Here is a 21,824-nt window from a genome sequence, read left to right as displayed (position 1 = left end):
CCGCACGCTTTATCGGCCGGTCCCAGGGACTCCGCTGAGGGGTTTATTTTTAGGCAAGGCTGTCGCGCCTCTCCTTTAAAAGGCTGCTGCCTGCCTCGCTGCCTGCCTGCCTGCCTGCCTGCCCGCCCGCCCGCCCGCTCCCAGCAGCGGCAGGGGAGGACACAGCGCGGACGCGCCCTCGCCCGGACCGGCGGCGGGGAGCAGCGGCGGCGCTGGCGGCGGGGGGCAGCGGGCGGCTGCGGCTTTAAGAGCTCCCACAATGCCGCGCTGGCGTCCCAGTTCCGTTACATGTCTCTCCCGGTGAAGGGGAGCGAGGGAGAGGCAGGAAGGAGGCGGGGGCGGCAGCTCCGGGCGGAGGACACCCACCCACGCACGGCTAGGCGAGAGGCGGCGGCGGCGGCTGCTCGGCGGGGCCGGGGGAGGAGCGGGGCGCCCCGGAGGGCCGGGCCGAGCCGAGCCCCCGGGCGCTGCGCCGCGGGCCGGCCGCGCCGCCCCCCGCGGGGCGCGAGGCGCGAGGCGGAGCCGGCGGCCGTTGGGGCCGTTGGCGCTGCCCGAGGAGCCGCCGCGGGACGGGCGCCGGGGCAGCGGTAAGTGCGCGGCCAACTCCGGCGCGGTCTCGTCCCGCCGGAGCCCGTCCTCCTCCCCTTCCCCCGCCGCCCCGCTCGCTCTCTCCCTCTCCCGCAGCCCACCCGGCTCCGCGTCCTGCCCCACTCTTCTCCTCCTCGGCGTCTTTCGGTTCGTCCCCGCTGCAGGGTTTGTGACCCTTCGCCGCCGCCTCTCCCCCGTTGCCCCCTTCTCCCCTCTGCCTGCTCTCGCCAACTTTCCCGTCCGTGTTGCCCATTTCCCACTTCCCCTCGGATTTTCAGTTTTGGGTTTTTCTGGTTTTTTTTTTTTGTGTTTGTTTTTTTCGTTTTCGGCTCTCATGTTGCCCCTCAGGCGTCTCCGCTGCCCGCTCGCACTCGTTCCTGTCCCTTCGCTTCTTCCTTCGCTACTTCCCCGGCTCTCGCCAGCTTTTCCCCTCTCCTGGCATTTTGTCTTTCTCCTTCCTTTGGGCATCGCGTGGAAAAGTAAGGGAGATTTCTCTGTGTCCTTGGGAAAGGGAGTTCAGAAGCTACTTTTCTTACGCAGGGAAATCTTTGTAGTAGTTTTCTTTTTTTCCCCTCCCTCTTACTGTCCCCGAAGAGAAAATTCTATTTTTCACTTTCTTTCTTTTCTTTTCTTTCTTTTTTTTTTCTTTTTTTGCGACGTGGACTGTTTGTTTTGGTCTTTTTTTCCTATCTCCAGACAGTGCCGATTTGTTTCACGATTAATCTCTCTTATTCCTGCTCCAACCCCTCCCTCTTTCTTTCTCTCCCCCAATAAGAAAAAAAGATTAAAAGAAAATCTGTTTTGCCAGCAGGGAATGTATGAGGGTTTTTTTTTCTTTTCCTTTTTGTGGAGGAGAGTGAGAGACTATTGATGAGAAAAGCTTGAGCAAATACAGTACAGTACGACAATACAGAGGCATGAACTTTAAAGGGTAAGAAAATGGATTCTGCTCCTTGGTTTATGCAGCTCTAAACTATTGTTGGGAAGGTCTGGTCCAGGGTCCGGTTCGGGGTTGTAGCAGTCCGGTGTGTGCCAACCTATTTTCTGTTCAGCAAAGCAGCCTTTCAATATGCTAACAGAGCAGTGTGCTAAATTGCAGTTCAGTATTGCTCATGGGTTTCATCTGTGTGGAAAATCAGAAGGGGGAAGGTTACCGGTTTCAGTGTCCCCTTTAGAATTACACCTGTCATGCTTTTCCATCCCCAAACTGCAGATATATCAGAGGTTGGCACATTAACAAAATTGCTGGAAACAGCTTCCATCTGTGTCAAGAAGTGCTGTCGCGTGGTTTATGAAGTCTGGTTTGGACCTCGTGAGCCTCTGCCTCGGCTCTCGTCAGCATCACATGTTAAAATTAAGTATGTGCTGGGCTGTGGAGAGCAAGTAAATCAATTGCCTAATGATTTCTGCAGAGACACCTGTTTAAGGGGTTTCAGGCTCCCAGTTAATTGTGTTTGGTAGTGATGTGATTGTGTTAAGTGTTGTAAAAGTAGAGAGCTGTATATTTTTCAGTAGAGAATATGTAGTTCATGAATAAAATGTCAACTCTTTAGGTCAGAAGGAAACAGTGTAGATCTTGGTTGTGTTACATTACTTCTTTTGATAGATACCATTCCAGAAGACCACAAGGTTATGTGGCTAGATTGCAAATGAAGCCCTACTTTTTTTTCCTCTTCCTTTAAAAAAAAGAGAACATACTATTTCAGATTGAATTTTGTTTGATGATATCTAATTAGAAAGTAGGCTGGTCATTAAACTAGGAGTACTTCTTGTGTCTTATAGCAAAAAATGATTTGATATGTGATGAGTTGCTGAGGGAACTGAAATGACTGCTTGGCATTCATAGTGTTTAGTTGTATGCCCTTTAGGACAACTGAGAGCGATAAGGTAGTTCACTTCTTAAGTTTAAGTAATCTCTCTGTCCTTCCCCTTCCCCACTGCCACAAGCCCAGCAGAATTTGATCCGTTGTTTGAATTAATCTTTTTTTATCTTTCTTGGAGATGAAGAACTTTGAGATAGGGGGAAACAGAAGGAGAAAAATAATGAGTCATATTAGCAAGAAGTTTAAGTCTTTTAAAACTGTACCTTGGGCTGTTTCTAGAGATACCACCACTATTTTTAAAGAGCCAAATTAAATTGATTAGCATACTTTTTTAAAATCCTTTTGAGGGTAGTCCTGAAAAGCAACATGTTAGGTAGGAAGAAGGAGATTTAGTTGCTGAAGTGCAGAGCTGGGGATGGTGGGTTCTGTTCCTGCTTCTGCCATCGCATGGCAGTATGACCTCTGCCTGAGCTGCCTTCCTGCCTGCACCTCATAGGATGTGGAAGCTTTCCTGAATCTCTGTTCCGTGCTTTTACACATGATTTTACGAATAATTATGTGTAAATGTATTACTCTTGTTTAGTTGTGGTTTTGAATGCTGGTCAGGTGGTAGTTTTGCTTGTGATAATATTCATTCTTTGGAAGTTGTAAAGCACAACTCTTGATAATCACCATTTATTTTGAGATCAGCATAAGATTTTTACGTTGCTGTAATGGTTTTGAGACTAGAGCTATTTTTATCCCCTGTATATCTCTGACAATATCGGTGCATACTGCTTCTATGGTACCTTAACAGTCTACCTCAAGCTGGATTTGAAGGGCACTGTTGGCCTCTCCAGAAAGAAACTCTATTAAATTGAATTGCAGGGTGAAAAACTGTCTGGTGGGGATTGGGCTGAGGACCCCCCTCAGCATGATGCATGCAGTTCCTGGTTTGTTTTCTGTTTTCGTGAGCGCTGTAATTATGAGATTGGCTTAGTACATGTGTTTTTTTCTTTGGTTTCTGATTTTAGTTTTAAGTCTTTAGATCTCTATCTTGAAATTAAATGTAAATGTTGTGTGGTTTTCTAGGGCTTTTTTGAAAGCTCAGGTTTTCTTGTAATTTTTTTCATGCTGAGGTTGGGACTACAGCATAATGGCATGTGTTATAATCTCAGTGCCCACCTTCCTGCAATGTTTGAGACTTGTAAACTTTCTAAATGCAAGGCTCTACCCTGTTGCAGGTAGTTCTCTCTCTTCAGTGAGAATGAGAGACTTGATTCTGTAGGAACTTGCTATTAGGCAGCTGTATCAGCTTTGGTTTGTATCTTACTGTCATCTTAGATATCACAGAATCACAGAACCAATCAGGTTGGAAGAGACCTCTGGGATCATCGAGTCCAACCATTGCCCTGACATCACCATATCAACTAGACCATGGCACTAAGTGCCGTGTCCAGTCTTTTCTTAAACACATCCAGAGATGGTGACTCCACCACCTCCCTGGGCATCCCGTTCCAATGTCTAATGACCCTTTCTTTTTGACCCTTTCTTCTCTGTGCTTCTGAATCTGGACAGTTAGTTTAGTTTCAAATTCAGTTTCATAAATAACGAATTCTTCCTGTCCTTCCTAACCCCCTTCAAAGTGTATGGTGATCTCACAGCTTTGATAAGAGTAGCCTTCCTGGCTGATGAGAGGATGTTCATGTTGTTTTTCTCGTGTTAGTGTCCTGGGGACTGTATGTCATTTTTCTCTGTAATGATGAAATATAGGGAGGAGAGAGTCTGGTCTGTGTGTGCCAAGCGGTGCCGTGCTGTTTCCACTGTCTCTGGTTTGTTACCCGTGAAGTTGAGATCACAGAACTTCTCCTGCTTGGGAAAGGAAGGTGAGTTTGAGCTGTAGCTTACAGGGGCTTGTCACGTCTGCCATGTGGACTGCAGCCTGGGCTATTATTTCCCTCAGATCTCTGTAAGCATCTAGTCGTCTTTGTGATAACATAAATACGGAGAGCATTGTGTATATCTGAGAGGACTTGAGGAGACAGGCACTGTATGCTTTCAGATGGGAGGCACTTGAGAAATCCACTTAATTTCACCTTTTTACTTTTGAGTTACTCCTTAAAGGGGGGAGGAATCTGTTTACTTTCTAGTGCTTGGAAAAGGGGCTTACCAACAACAAAAGACATTGTAATGCTTTCTGTAGTCCAGGATTATTGAACAAAAGCATCTTGCTGTGCAATATTGTTGCTGCGCTCAGTGTTGTATGATAACACATGTTTCTCAGCTGTTGTTGATTCCTCAGTGGCACAGACTTCAAAGGAATGCGCTGAAAGAGAGCTGTGGCCAGAGAAAAAACGAATTTTGTTCCAGTGGCCTGTACCATCCATCTGTTTAAATACTTTGCTGAACTATTCCAGAGTGTTCAGGCATCCAGTTAAGGCTGACAAGCAATTACAGCTGGGAATGGAGCCTACTGCAGAGAGACCACCTAGTGAAGGCTTAAATGCTACCTCTCTTCTATGGGTCAGAGCCCCCCTGCCATCCCAGCCAGCAAGGAGAGATAAGGCTCATCATTTAGGGTGTCTTTCAACATGACATTGCCTAATTCCTAAATGCTATTGAGGATTTATTTATTTTTACTCTCAATGCTATCTTTAGTATGAGAAGGGGAGAATGGTAATGAGGACAGAAGGTCATCTCTATAGTCTTCTCTTCGTATGTAACAATCTAGGTCTGTAATTTAAATGGGTAAATATATATAAAAAATGAGTGAATTTTCTTTTCCCAAAACATATGGGATAGTTAACAGATCACCCAGGTGTTTGCAAAGGTAGCGATATACACTCCTGAATTACTTTTAGTTCCAAAACATTACTAGCAAAGTTAAAATTTGAGTCAATTACATTGTGTTATTTCAGATGGAGTTTGGGAAAATACTTCACAATCCAATCCACAGTAATAAATTAAAAAAGCCTGTGTACTTGTGCATTATGATACAATAGGATGCTGCCAGTTCCAAGTATTATTTTTACTTAAATTCTGATATTGGAGTCCACTGTGCAAGACAGACCTCAACTTGTGGTTGCCAACTGAATCTTCAAATCGTGGCTTATATGCTTGCTGTAGTCCCAGATACTGGAACTCAGAGGGGAATATTAACAGAGACTACAAGTTAACTGTTGATAACCTGTAAAGATCCTTGAAGTTTTTCTGTGTGGGACTGACATTCATTTTGAGGATGGGGACTAGTACTGTAGATAATGTGTTTTTTAGTTAAGAGGATTTAACCTTCTTTATGAATGGAAAATGATCATGCAGGTGCACTAAGAGGATATTTGAGCTTTGAAAAATTAAGGCACTCCAGAATTTGTTTTTTTCACCTGCAAACAAGCGGCACAACTCTAAAGGTAAGCTTGAATGTTGTCCTCTGCTGTAGTGTTACTCCTGCCTTTGTACTGTGATGTGACAGTTGTGCCCTTGAAAGGATAGTTCTTTCTCCCAGTGTCGGCAGTTGTGGTGTTTTTTTGGTATTTTGAGATGTCAGATTTTAATCCATTAGTACCCCTTTGAAAGGAAAGGGGAGGGAAGCTTCTAGAAATGTGTAATGTAACTGACTTCCATCCAGCTTCTACCCTTGCTCCAGGGCTGACATTGTAGTTTGAATTCATTTCCTTGGTTTGAAAGCTGTACTAGGTGCAACCTTGCATCTTACTTCCCTTACTGTAACAGTACCTGATGTGTTTCCAGCATGCACCTTGCTGTGTTTCTAGATCGTCAGGTTTTAAAATGGCGAGGCAGTGTTGATGCTTTCTTTTTATTGTATACTTCCCTTTAATCTTTAAAACCTTTTGTTTCAACTGAACTGAAAGGTTTTTTTGCCAAAAGATTTTTTTTTTTTTTTGGACTCCTGAAGTGTTTGTCAATGTTTTCAAGCCGTTAGTCAAAGTGGGTTTGGAGTTTCCGGAGCAACCTTTTGAAACTTCACATTTTATTGTCAGTCAGCAGTTTCATGAGCACGGATAAGGAAACGCTGTAATCCCACTAGGCAGCCAGATGTTTTGCGTCTGTGCCAAAGCAGGGAGACAGTGTGGCTTTAGGAGTTGGAGGGTCTGTTGTTCTTGTCACTGGACTGTTGGGGGATCTTCAACAGATTGTATCTGCTTTCTCTCATCTCTTCCCCTTCCTTTTGCCATGCCTGTACTGATTGTGATCACCTCCTTTTAAGTAAACTGAGACTGAGAGCAAAGCATTCTTTGTTGCTTTCAGAAAAGTAGGTATTTTTGTTGTCAGTTTGTTTCTTAATATTAAACTTCAAGCCATAGAAAAGCTGCAAGTAATTTGGCAATTAGTGAATTTATAGCTATTATCCAGTAGATTAATACTAACATTAACTCTGGCTAGTGTGGCATTAAGTGAACAATATAAAGAAAACAGTTTTCAATGCAAGTAAAGGGGAGAGCACTCTTAGACTCAAATCCCCCAGTCCTGTACTAAATTGCACCTTTTTTTGGCCAATACATCTTAAAGACTTGTAAGATCCTTGGAGATCCTTGTCTTGCTTCTCCTGCTTCAATGTGACATGTGAAGGAAAGAAAGACACTAAGGAACTCATCAGGTGTCTGCACATGTCAAACTCTTCCTGGAGAAGAAAGTAGGAAGATGCCACAGCTAATAATATTTAACAGTCGATATTGGGAATCAAGATAGCAAATACTTAAATGTGCCTTTGCAGCTGTATGGCTGGCAATATTAACTAGCACTACTACCTGGAATAACTGGCATCTGGAGAGAAACATATGGCAGTAGTGGAATGCCTTTGTCCTTGCCTATCAGAAAGTGATAGTGTGGCTTTTTAAAACACATTCTCAGTCATCAGAACTGCTCCCTCAGTGTTGTGTGTGTGCTTGCTTTGGGCTTCATCCACGGCTCCAAGTCAAAACCTATGCACTGGTTTCATTGGGAGCAAAGACAGAAACTTCTAATGAATAAGCTACGTGTTTGAGACCATGTATTTCAAGTAGTGGAATCAGCACTGATGAGCAACAGGACTAACAAAGAACAGTCACTGAATACAATGCAATGCTTTCATGCCACTAATGGGATTAGAATTGGTAACCTGATACTCCAAAGAGATAACAAAAGCTATTTATCATACAAGGGAACATTGATTTTTTTTTTTTGAAGGAGTTGCTAAATAGCATAGTAAAACCTGTCATCAGAACTTCATTCTAGTGAACAAGATCTGTTGGAAAATGACAAGAATTTACAAGAATTAACAAGAATTTACAAAATAGTCTGAAAAGTTATTTTCTGTTTTATTACCAGTGTTCTTTCACTGCAATTCCTGTTATTTGCTTACCAGTTTACCTGCTCGCCTCATGTCCTGTGAATTTAGCCAGTTTCAGACTGAGATGTAAATAAAAAGCATCTGGGCTTTTCTTCTTCCATGAATGGAAGACTTAAGGGGATGACAAAATGAAATACGTGAAAAGTTGACATAACAAATATGGTATGTGACTGTTCCGTTGTTTCCAAAGAACAGACCAGAAGACAACCAACTTGATATAGAACACAGCAGTGGTACATGGGATTAATCAATTCTGTGTGAGACTGTGGAGAACTCTTTAGAGGCCTTTTAATACAAGTAGGATGGACATCTGCAAGGGTGATCTGGTACAAGAAAACTTAGTCTGAACTCATAAGTCAAGAATTAAGATAATATTCTACCTTAGGCCTGCAGCTTACTAGCAGGAAAAGCTGCCTGCTTGCCTCATTTGTGTTTTTACTTAAGCAGAGGAACTTGCAGTCCCTTCAGGCAAGGCTAGAAGGTAAAGGGAGCACATCTTCAAGAGGTGGTGTGTGCTATGGGAGGAGACTTGATTGTGAGTTTGCTGTTGGTGAGCTGAAGTTCTGTGTGCAATGGGTCATGTTCTGTAGCAGAAGTTAAGGGAAGAGGCTCGCCTTTCCAAGGTAGGGTGGGAGGGAGCTGGGCTCAGCAGCCAAGAATCACACTTTAAAAAGTACTTGAGTGGTGGTTTTGGTTTACTTAAACTTTTAGCAAGACAGAAGGTGTTTTGAGTGTTCGGTCTCTTAGGACTTGCTGGTCTTCTGTTTGTGATGCATGGCAAAACACCTCATCGGCAGTGATTCGTTACCATAGTACTTGGAGGCCTTGAACAAGATCCTGACCTCTCCTGCTAGGCCCTGTGCGAGTGAGACGGGCCCTCCCCTCCTGTCACGGCCGTGAGAGCACTGGCGTGACCCGCCTGCCGGGGCATGGCAGGGGCGAGCTGGAATCGCAGTGCGGGTCTGCTGCCTCCCAGACCAGGGTCCCGCTCAGAGGACCCCTCAGTCACCTGCCTGTGTAATCGCTTGCGAGTGTCTCTGTAGCCCAGAATATCCTTGCCTGGTCTGACTAGCCAGATGTCAAATTTGCAATGTGCTTTTTAAAATACAGGGCTCTTCCTCAACCCGATGTTGCCCATTTCCCGCTGCACTTACTGTCACTCCGTTAACACTTTCAATTAGTGAATTGTTCGTGTGCTCCATGTGTCTGGCAGCACTGCTGCTTCCTTCTGCGCTGCTGTAAGGCTTCCTAAACACTTGTTCGTGGACTAGTGGCTTTCTAGGTGTTTCTTTGGTTGCAGTGCAGCATTTGCTTTTTGATGTGGGGGAAAGATGCTGGGACTTTCTCTTCATATCTCAGAGCTGCAGATAAAGGCATTTCTTTAATTCCTCTGCTGCTGAGCTCTTTGGAGCCAGGGGTGGCGGAGGGAACATTTGTTTTGCCATTTCCTTCTCCTGCAGTTGGGTTTAACTTACATGGAGCACCTGTCCTGTTGTGATGCTGACATCCTGTCAGTACTCACTCCCCCTGCTCCCCGGGAGACAGCGTGTTTGTTGCTGGCAGCTCTCTGCCTTATCCTCATAGGAATCCCAAGCCAGGAATTTTCTAGAATTCTTCCCCTCCCTCCCCTTGTCCTTCACTGACCTCTAACCACATTTTTATCTTTCTTGACAAGATTCTTAGTTTCACTTATCTGCTACTTTTCCCTTCACTCTTCAGCTTTGATTATTTTTCCAGGAGCTGCTTGGAGACATTAACTGTTACAGATGTGTAGACCGTCAAATACAGTCAAATTCCTTAGGTTTTTTTTTTAGCTGGACTCTAATACTAAAATGCCAATGGCAGGCAAATATTTGTCACGACAAGTAGTGTACATGCAAAAAATCTGTCCTCAGCGGAGGATAAGGAACTGCAGTGGCTATATTTTCACGTTACAATGTACTAGCATTACCTATTATGAGAGCCCTGTGTTTCCTTCCCTGAGCATAAACTACTGCTGTAGTAAGGGCACATAAGTTCAAACTTTGTTTTGTGTAGAAAAAGTTAATGACTTTTAAAGTATATTTACACACTGTCAGATAAAAATGTATCATAAATAGAAGGAAATGGGACATGTACTTTACTATCTTAAGTTTATGGCTTCCTAACTGCTTGAGAAATGCTCTGCCACCTATAGACAGTATTATTTTGTTCTAAAAGACTTAAATCACTTACCTCAACTTTTGTAAAAACATATTTCCTTTAATTGTGGGTAGCAGAGAAGAGGATGACTGGATTTATTTAAATATATGCCACGAGGATATTTTTTCCTATTTTGTAGTGCCCTCCATGCTTGTCACTCTAAATGCATATGCAAAAGCCTAAATAATTAGAAATCTATATGCTTTCTGAACATGATTTACTTTAATAGTCCATAATGATCTCTGGACAAACTGTATTTTACTTCAGAAGACATTTCAAACTAACCTCCATTATCTTCAGCTTGACTAGTATGAATGAGGTTAGCATTCAATGTATACACTATTTTTGAGAGTACCCTTCTTTTTCTTCCTCACGTGGGCAAAAGCATGTGGCAAGCAGAAGACAGTTCTGCTATAATAGAGTACAAAATGAAACAAGAGGGAAGATTGTGCTGTAGTATCTGAATTGTCCTCCCTACATTACGCAGAATCACAGAATGGTTGGATTGGAAGAGACCTCTGGAGATCATCTAGCCCAACCCCCTGCCAAAGCAGGTTCACCTAGAGCACGTTGCACAGGGTCGCGTCCAGGCGTGTTTTGAGTATCTCCAGAGAAGGAGACTCCACAACCTCCCTGGGCAGCCTGTTCCAGTGCTCTGTCACCCTCAAAGTAAAGAAGTTTTTCCTCTTATTTAGATGGAACTTCCCATGTTTCAGTTTCTGCCCATTGCCCCTTGTCCTGTTGCTGGGTGCCACTGAGAAGAGTCTGGCCCCATCCTCTCAACACCTGCCCCTAAGGTATTTGTAAGCATTGATGAGATCCCTCTGTCTTCTCTTCTCCAGGCTAAACAAGCCCAGCTCTCCCAGCCTTTCCTCATAAGAGAGATGCTCCAGTTCTCTAATCATCTTTGTAGCCCTCCACTGGACTCTCTCCAGTAGTTCCTTGTCTTTCTTGAACTGGGGGGCCCAGAACTGGACATAGTACTCCAGATGTGGTCTCACTAGGGCTGTGTAGAGGGGGATGATAACCTCCCTTAACCTGCTGGCCACACTCTTCCTAATGCACCCCAGGATACCTTTGGCCTTCCTGGCCACAAGGGCACACTGCTGGCTCACGGTCAACTTCTTGTCCACCGGGATTCCCAAGTGGATTCTGCAGAGCTGCCTTCCAGCAAGTCAGCCCCCAACCTGTACTGGTGCATGGGGTTATTCCTCCCTAGGTGCAGGACCCTACACTTGCCTTTTGAACTTCATTCAGTTCCTCTCCACCAAATTCTCTAGACTGTTCAGATCTCACTGAATGGCAGCACAGCCTTTTGGTGTATCTGCCACTCCTCCCAGTTTTGTGTGATCAGCAAACTTACTGAGCGTACGCTGTTCCTTCATTCAGGTCATTGATGAGTAAGTTAAACAGGACTGGACCCAGTACTGACCTCTGGGGAACACCGCTAGCTGCAGGCCTCTAACTAGACTCTGTGCCGCTGATCACAACCCTCTGAGCTCTGCCATTCAGCCAGTTCTCAGTCCACCTCACTGTCCACTCATCTAACCCATGCTTCCTGAGCTTTCAGATGAGGATGTTATGGGAGACAGTGTCAAAAGCCTTGCTGAAGTCAAGGTAGACAACATCCACCAATCTCCCCTCATCCTCCCAGCCAGTCATGTCCTCATAAAAGGCCATCAGATTGGTCAAGCATGATTTCTCCTTGGTGAATCCATGTTGACTATTCCCAATAACCTTCTTTTCCTCCACGTGGTTAGAGATCACATCAAGAATGAGCCGTTCTATCACCTTTCCAGGGGTGGAGGTGAGGCTGACTGGCCTGTAGTTTCCTGGGTCCTCCTTCTTGCCCTTTTTGAAGACTGGAGTGACATTGGCTTTCCTCCAGTCCTCAGGTGCCTCTCCTGTTCTCTGTGACCTTTCAAAGATGATGGAGAGTGGCTTGGCAATAACATCTGCCAGCTCCCTCAGCACTTGAGGGTACATTCCATTGTGGCCCATCGATTTGTGGGTGTCTGGTTTGCTTAAATGATTTCTAACCTGATCCTCCTCAACCAAGGGAAAGTCTTCCTTGCTCCAGACTTTCTCTCATACCTGCAGGGCCTGGGATTCCTGAGGGCCAGCCTTAGCAGTAAAGGTTGAAGCAAAGAAGGCATTCCATAACTCTGCGTTCTCTGTATCCTCTGTCACCAGGGCATCCACCTACATTCCTGCTGTAAAATGTTCTCTGACATGAAAAAGATGGGTAATGTTTTCCCAGCTTTCCATCAGATGGAATATATCTCATCATTCCCTAGTTTTGAGAATGGATTCTGTTGCTCCACAGAGCAACATGGGCAGGTGGCTTCTGTTGAATAGACAGTGCTTCCCTCACTATGCACAATGACCCATCTGGAGTCCCAAGCTCAACAGGACTTCTGTTTCAGCTCTGGAGCTTACAAGAGGAGGTTGGCTTCTGAGCCCTGCAGTTAAGAAATGGAGCTAACAGAAGTTTGGACACCATCTGAAACTGGGATCCCATGGGGAAAAAAAAACCTTTTAGATCAGTAGATGGTATTATTTAAATCCCTTATGATGATCATAAGTGTGATGTCATGATGTATAGTAGTACTGTTGAGCCTCTCTTTTTTTACTTGCTGGGATTTCAAGTACTGGACAGATAAGAATCTTGCTGTTTTGATTTTAATATTGGGAAGGGAGCTATCTGAGGTGCTTCATTCATAATGCAAACCTTAGTACAGGATTACAGAGCAAACTTCCTTTGGATATCCAACCACTACTTCTCAGTGGCTTTTTTCATTAAAATGTAAAAGGTGTAGCTACTGGATGACTAAGTAGACCTTAAACCAGCAGTTGATATGTGTATGGCCCATGCTGAGTCAGGGAGACTGGCCATCCCAGCAAGGTGTCACTGTAATGAAGTCCTGCTCTGCAAACAAGTGCTTGATTAACTTGTGTGTCAACATGACCACTTCTGTCAGTGTTCTGAAATGCTTAACAGCAGGATGCTGTTCTGTAGTTGCAAAGGCGTAGATGTGAAGTTATGATGGTCAAACAAGATGCCACCTATGAGCTGCTGTAACTGTTAGTGCCTCTGTGCTGTGGCTGTCACAGAAGTCAGGGGAAAATTCTGTAAAAGATGTTAAGCTAACTGATTTACCTAGCACCTTAAGCGGGATAGCAGCATGCAGATAGCTAAACTACAGCATCTCTGCTGGCAAGAAGCTCGAGCAAAGAGAAATCTAAAACTTAATGTTCTTATGGCATAATTAATAACAGTACTTTATGAATGACCTTTTAAGGAACAACTGTCAAAGGAAAGGTTCATCTTGTAAGTGGACACAACTATATCAAAAGTGCTAACTAGAACAGTTAGTATTTATATTACAAGCTTGTTAATTGGATTTGGAGGTAGTGGTGAATTGTTAGCTTACCTTGTTGATTCTAGCAGTTGCAAATTGTGTATGTAAAGTGGAATTAAGAGTTGTTATGTATGTGCTGTGTAACAAATAAGAAATTACTGGCTACTCTTACAGCATCTTTTCCTGCAACTCCTACTTTAGCTTTTCCTACAAAATGAAAACTGTAATGACCAGTGCTCTAATACTGTTAGAGCATACAGAGCCTTTTTATGAGGCTTTGTGTGTTCTTGGACTTGATGGACCCTGAAAACAATCTTGCTGTGTGTCCAGTGTTGTCATCTTGCTCTGTGGTGTGTTCCATGGGTTACTGACTTCCACAACCAGTTTTAATAAAGTCAATCCTGTGCTTGTTGTAGCATCATTAGAAAAATGGAAATAGCTGTATGGCCCAACATGGGTCGTTTCTGCTAAACTTGGTATTGAAGTGAGATGTTAAAGCCAAAGCAAATTTAGTGAATTTTTTTACTTCTGTGCATTTCTGTAGCCCTTTTTCAAAAAATCTGTCTTGATCATGTGATTTTCTGCAATGGATTTATTCCTGATGTTGAGAATTAATACAGATTTTCAAAGAGTTCACAAAGTAAAGGACCAATAATACTAATCTACAAGCTTTTACTGTTTTTGAAGACCATATAGTAGCAAATTGATGAGAGTATCCTTTGAGAAATTCTTTACCAACAATTTTACAGGACGAACTTTAGATTCTGTTTTGCCATGCCAAGCCCATTATCAGGGTGTCTGACTGGTTATCTTGTACTCTTTAGCACTCTTGAGATGCAAATGGTTTCTGTTCGTCTCAAAGGCATTATTCACACTGAACCCTGTGGATGTACTGAGATGTTCTTTCTGTATTTTGTTCATGTGGCTTAATTTCACTAAAATGAAGGCCAAGTATGTCTGTGAAACTTGTCTGTTAACAATATTGTTTGCACTGCCAGTACTTATTTGCTTAGACCAATTTGACAATGTGTGAACCTGAGGCAGAGCTTGAATATGTCTTAACTGGTGACTCGTGTCTACATTTGCCTCCTCTTATTAAATTTCAGGTTTTTGGTTCAATTCTCAGTTATTTCAAAATTTCTGTTGCTTTATTAACACGCTTACTTTTATTTAAGACTTCTATTCATGACTCTGCTAATAAGGAATATACTACTTTAATCCAAAATGAACTTTCTTTGAGGACTGTAAAGATATATGGTGAATCTTTGCATAAGCTTCAAGAACATGAGTTGCCTGGGGGACTTTGAGGAAGAATAATCCTTAGGAAGTGAGTGGAACATTCTTCTCTGGCTAAACTGGATTCCCTTACCCAGGGCTTGTCCTTTGTACTTGTTGATGCGAGCACAAGGATCTCTCTGCAGTCTCCTGTGCTGTAGGAAGCCCTCAGGAAAGAAGTCTGTCTTCTGACCTTCTGTGCTGCAGTTGGAGAACTGTGTGGCACCAAGTTGCCTGCCTCTTACACTATTGCCTTTTCTGGTTTGATTTTGAGAGCAGTCTGGGAAGAGGAGATGCAGTTTATGATTAGGGGCTAACACTCAAAGATAGGTACCCTGCTGGCTGTGTTTCTTTGTTTTTTTTTTTATTTTTTTAAATTAATTCTTGCCAGGTATTGGTCAATGAGTATTGAAACTACCATACATCTTGAGTTACCTATTTTTATCTTCCTTATACCTCCTGCTTTGTGCATGTTTAACAGGTTTGGGGGCTTTATTTGAAATGGCAAAAAAAAAAAAGGCTTAAAGTATGGATTTATGCGGGCCTATAAAAATGTGTGTTACTTTGTTAGCTTATGCTGTTAAAAATAAGAACAAATGTGTTGGTCTTCATGCGAGATGCTCTTACACTCAGTCAATAAATGCTGAAGCTTATTTGAAGCATGAGAAATGTAGGTGGTAGAGAATGAGGTAAATGGTGCTTTGGTGTAGGTCTATTGGAGCCATCATCCCCAAACAAATATTGTGACACAAATCACTTATGTAAGTGTGTGTTTGCTTAGTTGGGCTTCTCTGTGGTAACTGATTTGTATTGTATCTTGAATTGGGGGGGAAGCAATGGAACTGTGACAATTCATGTTAAAAACTAATGTGCAAGCTTATTTTCGTATGTCATTCATATGAAATTCAAGTTGACTCATTCCACTTAAAGACACTGGGCCCAGGCTGTGAGAAACCCAGTTGCTTTTTTTTTAAATGAGTCAACACTAGTTGTCTTCTGAGACTCAACTTCAGCTCTGCCTGTATAGATTTACCCATGACTCACTTGTAAGTGAACATGACTTGATTAAAAAATGTATTAAGCATTAATAACAGGGAATACTTTTTGCACTTTAAGAAAAGCTTGTGGAATGTTTTGGAAAACTGGAGTAATGCAATGGCCGTGAACTTCATTACCTGCAAAGGAATTTAACAAAGAAAAAGATCAAGATTTGCTACTGGCTTAGGGCTAGTCTGAATGAGTGATCTCTGAACTGTGTCATTATTAAGTACCATATGTAAAGAATCAGAGGCTTGCATCTTCATCCTTTGAGTCAGTTTTCAAGACCCAGCTGGCGAAAGCAGCCTGGTCTGAATGAGCGTTGGCCTTGCTTTGAGCAGGAGACTGGACTCCTGCTGGTCCTTCCAGCCTGAAGGGTTCTGTCATTTTGTTTCTTTTCTTTTTCTTTTTAAGACGTATTTGTACCACACAACCACCGTCAGCTGTAATGGGATTGCCTTGCTGATAACCTCCAGCAATTAAACCAGAGGTGTAAATAAATCCATGCTCTTAAGTGATTTTTTTGAATAACATTTTTTACTTACCTTCCTAGCGCTTCTACTGGGTAGATACAGAACATCCAGGATTTTCTCTGCATCTATTTTTCTAGCTACTGCAGAATCTGTATTTAAAGAGGTGGAATAGGGCAAGTTGATGTGACCTTTCTCTAAATTCTAGGGTAAGTTCTCAGCTTTCCAGAAGCTAAATTTTATATGGAATCTAATGATTCTGTACTTGAATGCAGCAGACAAATGAACTGTGCTTTAGGGAAACTTCTCACAGATGTATAATATCTTGAAATTCTCTATGAAGTATTTAATAAAAAAAAGGCTATAAACATAGTGAACATTAGAGATGATAATGCAAAATGTATTGACCAAGAAGGAAAAAAAAATCTTTTAGGGTACTTCTAACAAAATTTGATTTATACATTCACCTGATGAGACCTATAATGAGGAGTTAAAAATACAGACTTTTCTATAGGAAAGGAGCAATGAGATCTCTCTCTTAATTGGTGTGCGTGCTTACCTGAGTAAGGTGCATCTGGAAAAAACATATGCCTAACAACAGATCCAGAATTTCAGGTTTGCTTGTTCACAGGCTATTTCCTTTGTGAAAGGAATAGTAGAGTGGGTATTCCTTTGTGTATTTAGACTTGTGCAGCCTGTGTCGCAGATAAGTTTGTAATTCACTGATGACAACTCTGAGACTTACAGAAACATCCTGGCCCAACATGATAAATCAAGCTTCAGCTACAAGCTTTGAAATGGGATCAGAAGAATGTTTTTTTTAATGAAGTTGAGGGGGAATAATTGATTAATACCCTGTGCTTCACTGGGTGCTACATCATCAGAATTTTTTTCTTGAAATTAGTTTCTTGATCAAACCATTCTAGTGTCACTTTATTTATTGAGGGAAAGGGTTCCCCTTTGGTTTAAGTACTGATGTACAAATTTTATACAGTTGATAAAATGTATGTTGAGTAGGTTGCTTGGTGTACCTTTTTCATGGAAACCTTATTTTCTTCCTTTCAATTACCTGATTTTTTTTTTTTTTTCTGGTGAAACAATGCTAGAACATGCTATCAAGAGAAAGGAGGGGAAGTTAATTCTTCACTATTTTACTTATAGATGAAGTAATCTTGCAAGAAGGCAATAGTAGATGGAGTAGAGATGGATGAAACTTTACAGGAGGAAGAACACAAAGGAAACTCACTAAATGGTCACCTGTGCAAAAATATTCAGCAACTACAGCATCAGTTCTTAGAAAGTTTTGGCAAATACCTGAGCATCACAGCATGTGTTTAGTTACTTATGTATAGGCACCTAAATTTTCAAATTTTGAGTTTCTTAATTAAAAACCAGTGAATTAAAAGTTAATTTAATAGAACCTCTGCTATGAGTTGGGGCAGTTTAAAGGGAAATCTCAGGATAGTGGTCTGTTCTCGCATCTTCTGCTGATTGTTTAGTCATATGCATCAATAGTTATCAACCCTAATGACAACTTCTATTTTCTAAATCAAGATTAGATAGTGATTTGGAGTCAGTGCAGAGTCTCACAATTGTTTTTTGAGGATTTTTTGGGTTCTCTCACTTCCTGATTTTGGTAAAAATGTAAGACTTGATCGAACTGCTTGTTACCTTCTTTATTCACTAAAAAGCAATGTATTATGAAGAAGTGAAAAGTGACTAACTATTGAAATTTGAGCATGGGACTCATGAATACGCACACATTACGCTGATTCTGAAGTCAGTGGCCAGATGCCAGTTGAGGTGGGCTGTGGTGGAACTGAGCCACTGCTGAGTACTTTTGCAAATATGATCACATGTGTTGTGGAAAGCAGGTGTGCAGTGAATACACGTTACTGTGTGCAGGAGTGGGAGAACATGTGAATTGCTCTGTATTGGTGTGTTGCTGGATTTGATTTTGAGGTTTTCTTGTAGAAGGAAGATGGGAGTAGAAGAGTTAATTGTGGTAGGCCCTGTGGTGTATAGGGATGTGAAGTTGCAACACTTCCATTTAGGATTGAAACAAACATTGCAGTACTTCAGTGCTACCAGCTTTACAATAGTATGCAGGCTCATCACCAGTGCTGTTGTACAGGCAGTTATAACAGCTTTCATAAGAAGATCTTGGAGGTCAGTTAAGTGTCTGCCTGGGACGGGTAAGCCCTTGTTATTGATTGTGTTGTGGAAGTAGGACATACTAGATCTTGGAGAGCCTACAGTAGTAGTATCAGTTGCAAACCATAGCGTTCGTGATATTTGAGGCAAAGTGCATGAAACGCACTGGTATTGTTGGAAATGGTTTTTTAGATGGCAAAGGGTGTTTAAAGATCTGGGAACTCTAAGCTTGTCAAATGTTTCTGTAGCGTACTTTGGCAGTCTTTTAGCCACTTGTGTTGGTAGTGTGTTGAAACAAATGGCTTTTTGATGGTGTGCTTCTCTTAAAGGGATCAATTGATTAAAGTGTGTGTTAAAAGTTCACTAGTCAAGCAACACCTGTAAATCTAGTTGTTGTTTGATGTAACCTTAAATAACAGAGCATTTGTATGCTTCTATGTGTCTTTCTGAATGGGGAAAAAGAAGCTTTCCTTGCTTTCACAGCAATGGTAATTTAAAAATGCATATCATTGCATATGGAGTGCTTTCTAACTGTTTTTACTTAAGAATTTTGCCCTTCCTTTGCAGTAACAATCTACAGTGGAACAGCATGCTTTATTTTTGGCAATCTTGAAAGAGCCTAGATTAAGATCTCCGACCTACAGCTGTTGTAAATAGAAATCTTTTTGTTATAAAGCCCTTTAAAGTTGTTCCCTTTTTGTATTAATTTATTAAAATATGTACTGCATCGGCCTGAGTTCCTCTTGCTAATTGGATAAAATGAAACCACAGACTAGATACAAAAATCAACAATATAACTTCCTTGTTGGGAAGGTTGAATATTATTTTAATGGGCTCTGTTTGCATGTTGTGGGCTGACATCCTACTTTGCTAGGTCGGTCTGTCTAAATGTTACAGAACAGATGGTTAATTCAAAAACAAGAGTATTAAAGCTGAGTAGCTAAATCTGATCTCCTAAAAATGAGGTTGCCAAAGCAAGCTGCTGTATTTGATGTAGCTTCTGAATTGGTCTTTTATTTGATACAAAGGCAAACCTCAGTTTAATGCCTAAATGCAGAGAGGTTGGTTATTTCAAAAATATTTCAGCTTTTAATTTCTTTCAGAACTTGTAACTTGAAGCAGTAAGTTGTTGACATATTGTAGGGCTCCTGGAAGAGAAAAAGGCTTATTTCAAATCTGTTGTTTTTTCTAGGCTTATCACTGTGGTCCTGGGTTAAAAGTAATGAAGACAAATTGCAACAGTGGAATAAGGCTGAGACTTGATTTTAAGTTTCCATGATTTGCTTTTTTCTTCTGTTTAGGTGGTCAGTGAAATGAGAAGAAAAAAGCAAATTGTTACAAGAAAGGATTATTGTGTTTACAAGCAAATTCTTTCTCTTGTCAACAAATAGGATAGATAATTTGAGACAGATGTTATGCCACAAGAAACCTTCAGATTATCTAATCTGACCTGCACACCACAGACCCGAGTTATCTATTGGCTGAGCTGAATAGTAAATGGATCCACGTATATATGTACTGATACAAAAGGGATTAAAGCATTTATTTTCTGTGTTCATCCTGTTGGGATTATTTCTTAGGGACACCATTTCACACTAACCTATTTGCCTACTTTCAAATGAAGCAGATGAGCAGATTGATGCTGTTTATCTCAGCCCTTACAAGTTTAAATACTTACGATTCTTCTATGAGTTGCTGGAAGTTATTGTCACTTTTCAGGAATCTCTGACCTTGCAATCCATTTTTCTATGGTGGATTGAGTATTTGATCTTAAAAAGAGTTCTGTATGTGACTTTTGAGGGGTTATATTTCACTTATGTGATGCTGTAAGATGAGCTATTACATTTTTTAGGAATGCTTTATCTCTAATCATAATGTGTGACATAAAGGTAGCTTGATCATTGTATAAAAGTTGGACAAAACAGTGAAGTTATTTGTGTATGCTTCTGCCTTGATAAATGCCTTAAAAATTTCAGGCTTTCAAATCTTTGCTTTTACTGTTTCTTTTAATGTTTAACTTTGTGCATGAAAGGTGTCAGGCAAACAGGTGGAAACTGAATCCTTCTTCCATCTGTTCAAGTTACACCATAAGTTTTGCAGGTGGAATTGAGCTTGCTGAATAAGAATCTCAAATGTCAAATTTTTGTGGGGTAGCCCACTGTTTGCCATAGAGAAGGAAATTGCTTTACTTGGCTGCATTTTAAATGCAAGTTAAATCTTGATTTCCATGGGGCTTTTTGTTTTTTCTTAGAAGAATGAATTGTTTTTTTTTCTTTTTAAAATCTGCTGCTTCTAACTGGCCTCAAGACCCTTTTATTTCAGGGACCTTGACAGCTCTGTTGAAGCTATCAGCCATATCCTCAGGCTTCTGGAGGTGATAGTCGTGAGAGGGGGAGTCATTTGAAATACCATCCGTTTGGCTGCTCATCTCTGTGGTTAGGGCATAGGGTTAGATGCTCGTACCTCAAGTTCTTGCTCACAACTTGAAATGGCCCCTTCAAACCTGGTAAAAGAACAAAGTTCAGGAACTAGAGAAACCTTGGTGAAGATTGGAGAAAGCAATACGTTAGGGAAGAAATTGGCAGAGCCACCAAAGTGTCTGAGAGCAGATGGAGTGTTGTCATCAGCTACAAAATCAATGTAAACACTTCCAGAAAATTACTCTTTCTCTACTCTTGCCAAACACCAGAAACGGGAGCCATAAGTACCATTGGCAAATTGTTTTAGCTACCAGTGAGCATCCCGCAGTTGTAATCAACAAGTTAGAATTCTCCCTAGCAGCGCTGGGCAGCGGCTGCTGCAGAAGTGTTGCATTAGTGGTGATAAAATACACCATTTTGGTTCTTGCCTAAAGACAATGGATTTTTACAGTTTAGAAATCTCGCAGTTCTGTTGCTGTGCTATTCTGGCGATCTGGTGGGCCACATTAGCAATAAAAATGAGATTTTTCACTGATTATTCCTTGTGGTTGTGTTGTATGGTAAGACTTTCCCTGTTTTAGTGTGGTTCAGAGTTGGGCTATAGAGCAGTTATTTCATATGTAGTACCATCATGTAACTAGTATCAGATCTGTTGTCCCAAATGCACACTTCTGGGATGCTGTCACGTTTATAAAATCTGACTGGCTGCCACTAAATTGACCGCTATAGTGCATGGTTTATAAGGGGACGGCTACCTCTAAATGAAAATGAGGAGCCACAAGGCAGTATGAGTTACTAGATCACTAATGTATATGGAGAGACATCCATGTCTCTTTTGAACCCTTGTTGTCCAGGAGAATGAATGTTGGAGTAGAGGCTGTAAGATGAGGAGTGTTTGGTTTGAAATTCTGAAATCCCTGTTTGTACTGATCCGAATTCCATTTCCATGGAAACTGGAAGTTTAGTACTCTCGCTTGTCAACTTCAGCTGCTGGCTGGCTTTGGGGAGACTAAATTGTTCCCTTACACTAAACCTTTCAAAATCAACAGTCGTGTTGGTATGTTAGCACAATGTATTTTGTGAAGACTGAGAAATTATAGCTAGAATTATTTCACGCATTTAGTTTCTGAGAGATGCTTAGCTTTAATTGCTTACAGATCAGGTATCTAAATGTTCAGAGCTCGTGC

At 41.7% G+C, this 21,824-nt stretch overlaps 1 protein-coding gene across 2 annotated transcripts in view; it reads left to right on the top strand.

Moving 5' to 3' along the window:
* The first annotated feature begins 500 nt into the window (after positions 1–500).
* The window catches only part of RASSF8 (Ras association domain family member 8), a 94,969-nt gene continuing 73,645 nt past the window's right edge, over positions 501–21,824 (top strand). For both annotated transcript variants that reach the window (XM_068401955.1, XM_068401954.1), the window contains exon 1: positions 501–587. The gene's annotated coding sequence lies outside the window, so the exon portion shown is untranslated. The remainder of the gene's footprint in view (positions 588–21,824) is intronic.

Source organism: Nyctibius grandis, chromosome 5 (assembly GCF_013368605.1).
Source record: "Nyctibius grandis isolate bNycGra1 chromosome 5, bNycGra1.pri, whole genome shotgun sequence".
NCBI lineage: Eukaryota > Metazoa > Chordata > Aves > Nyctibiiformes > Nyctibiidae > Nyctibius > Nyctibius grandis.
The sequence above is the reverse complement of the archived record's forward strand: the minus strand, read 5'-3'. Positions and strand labels throughout refer to the sequence as shown.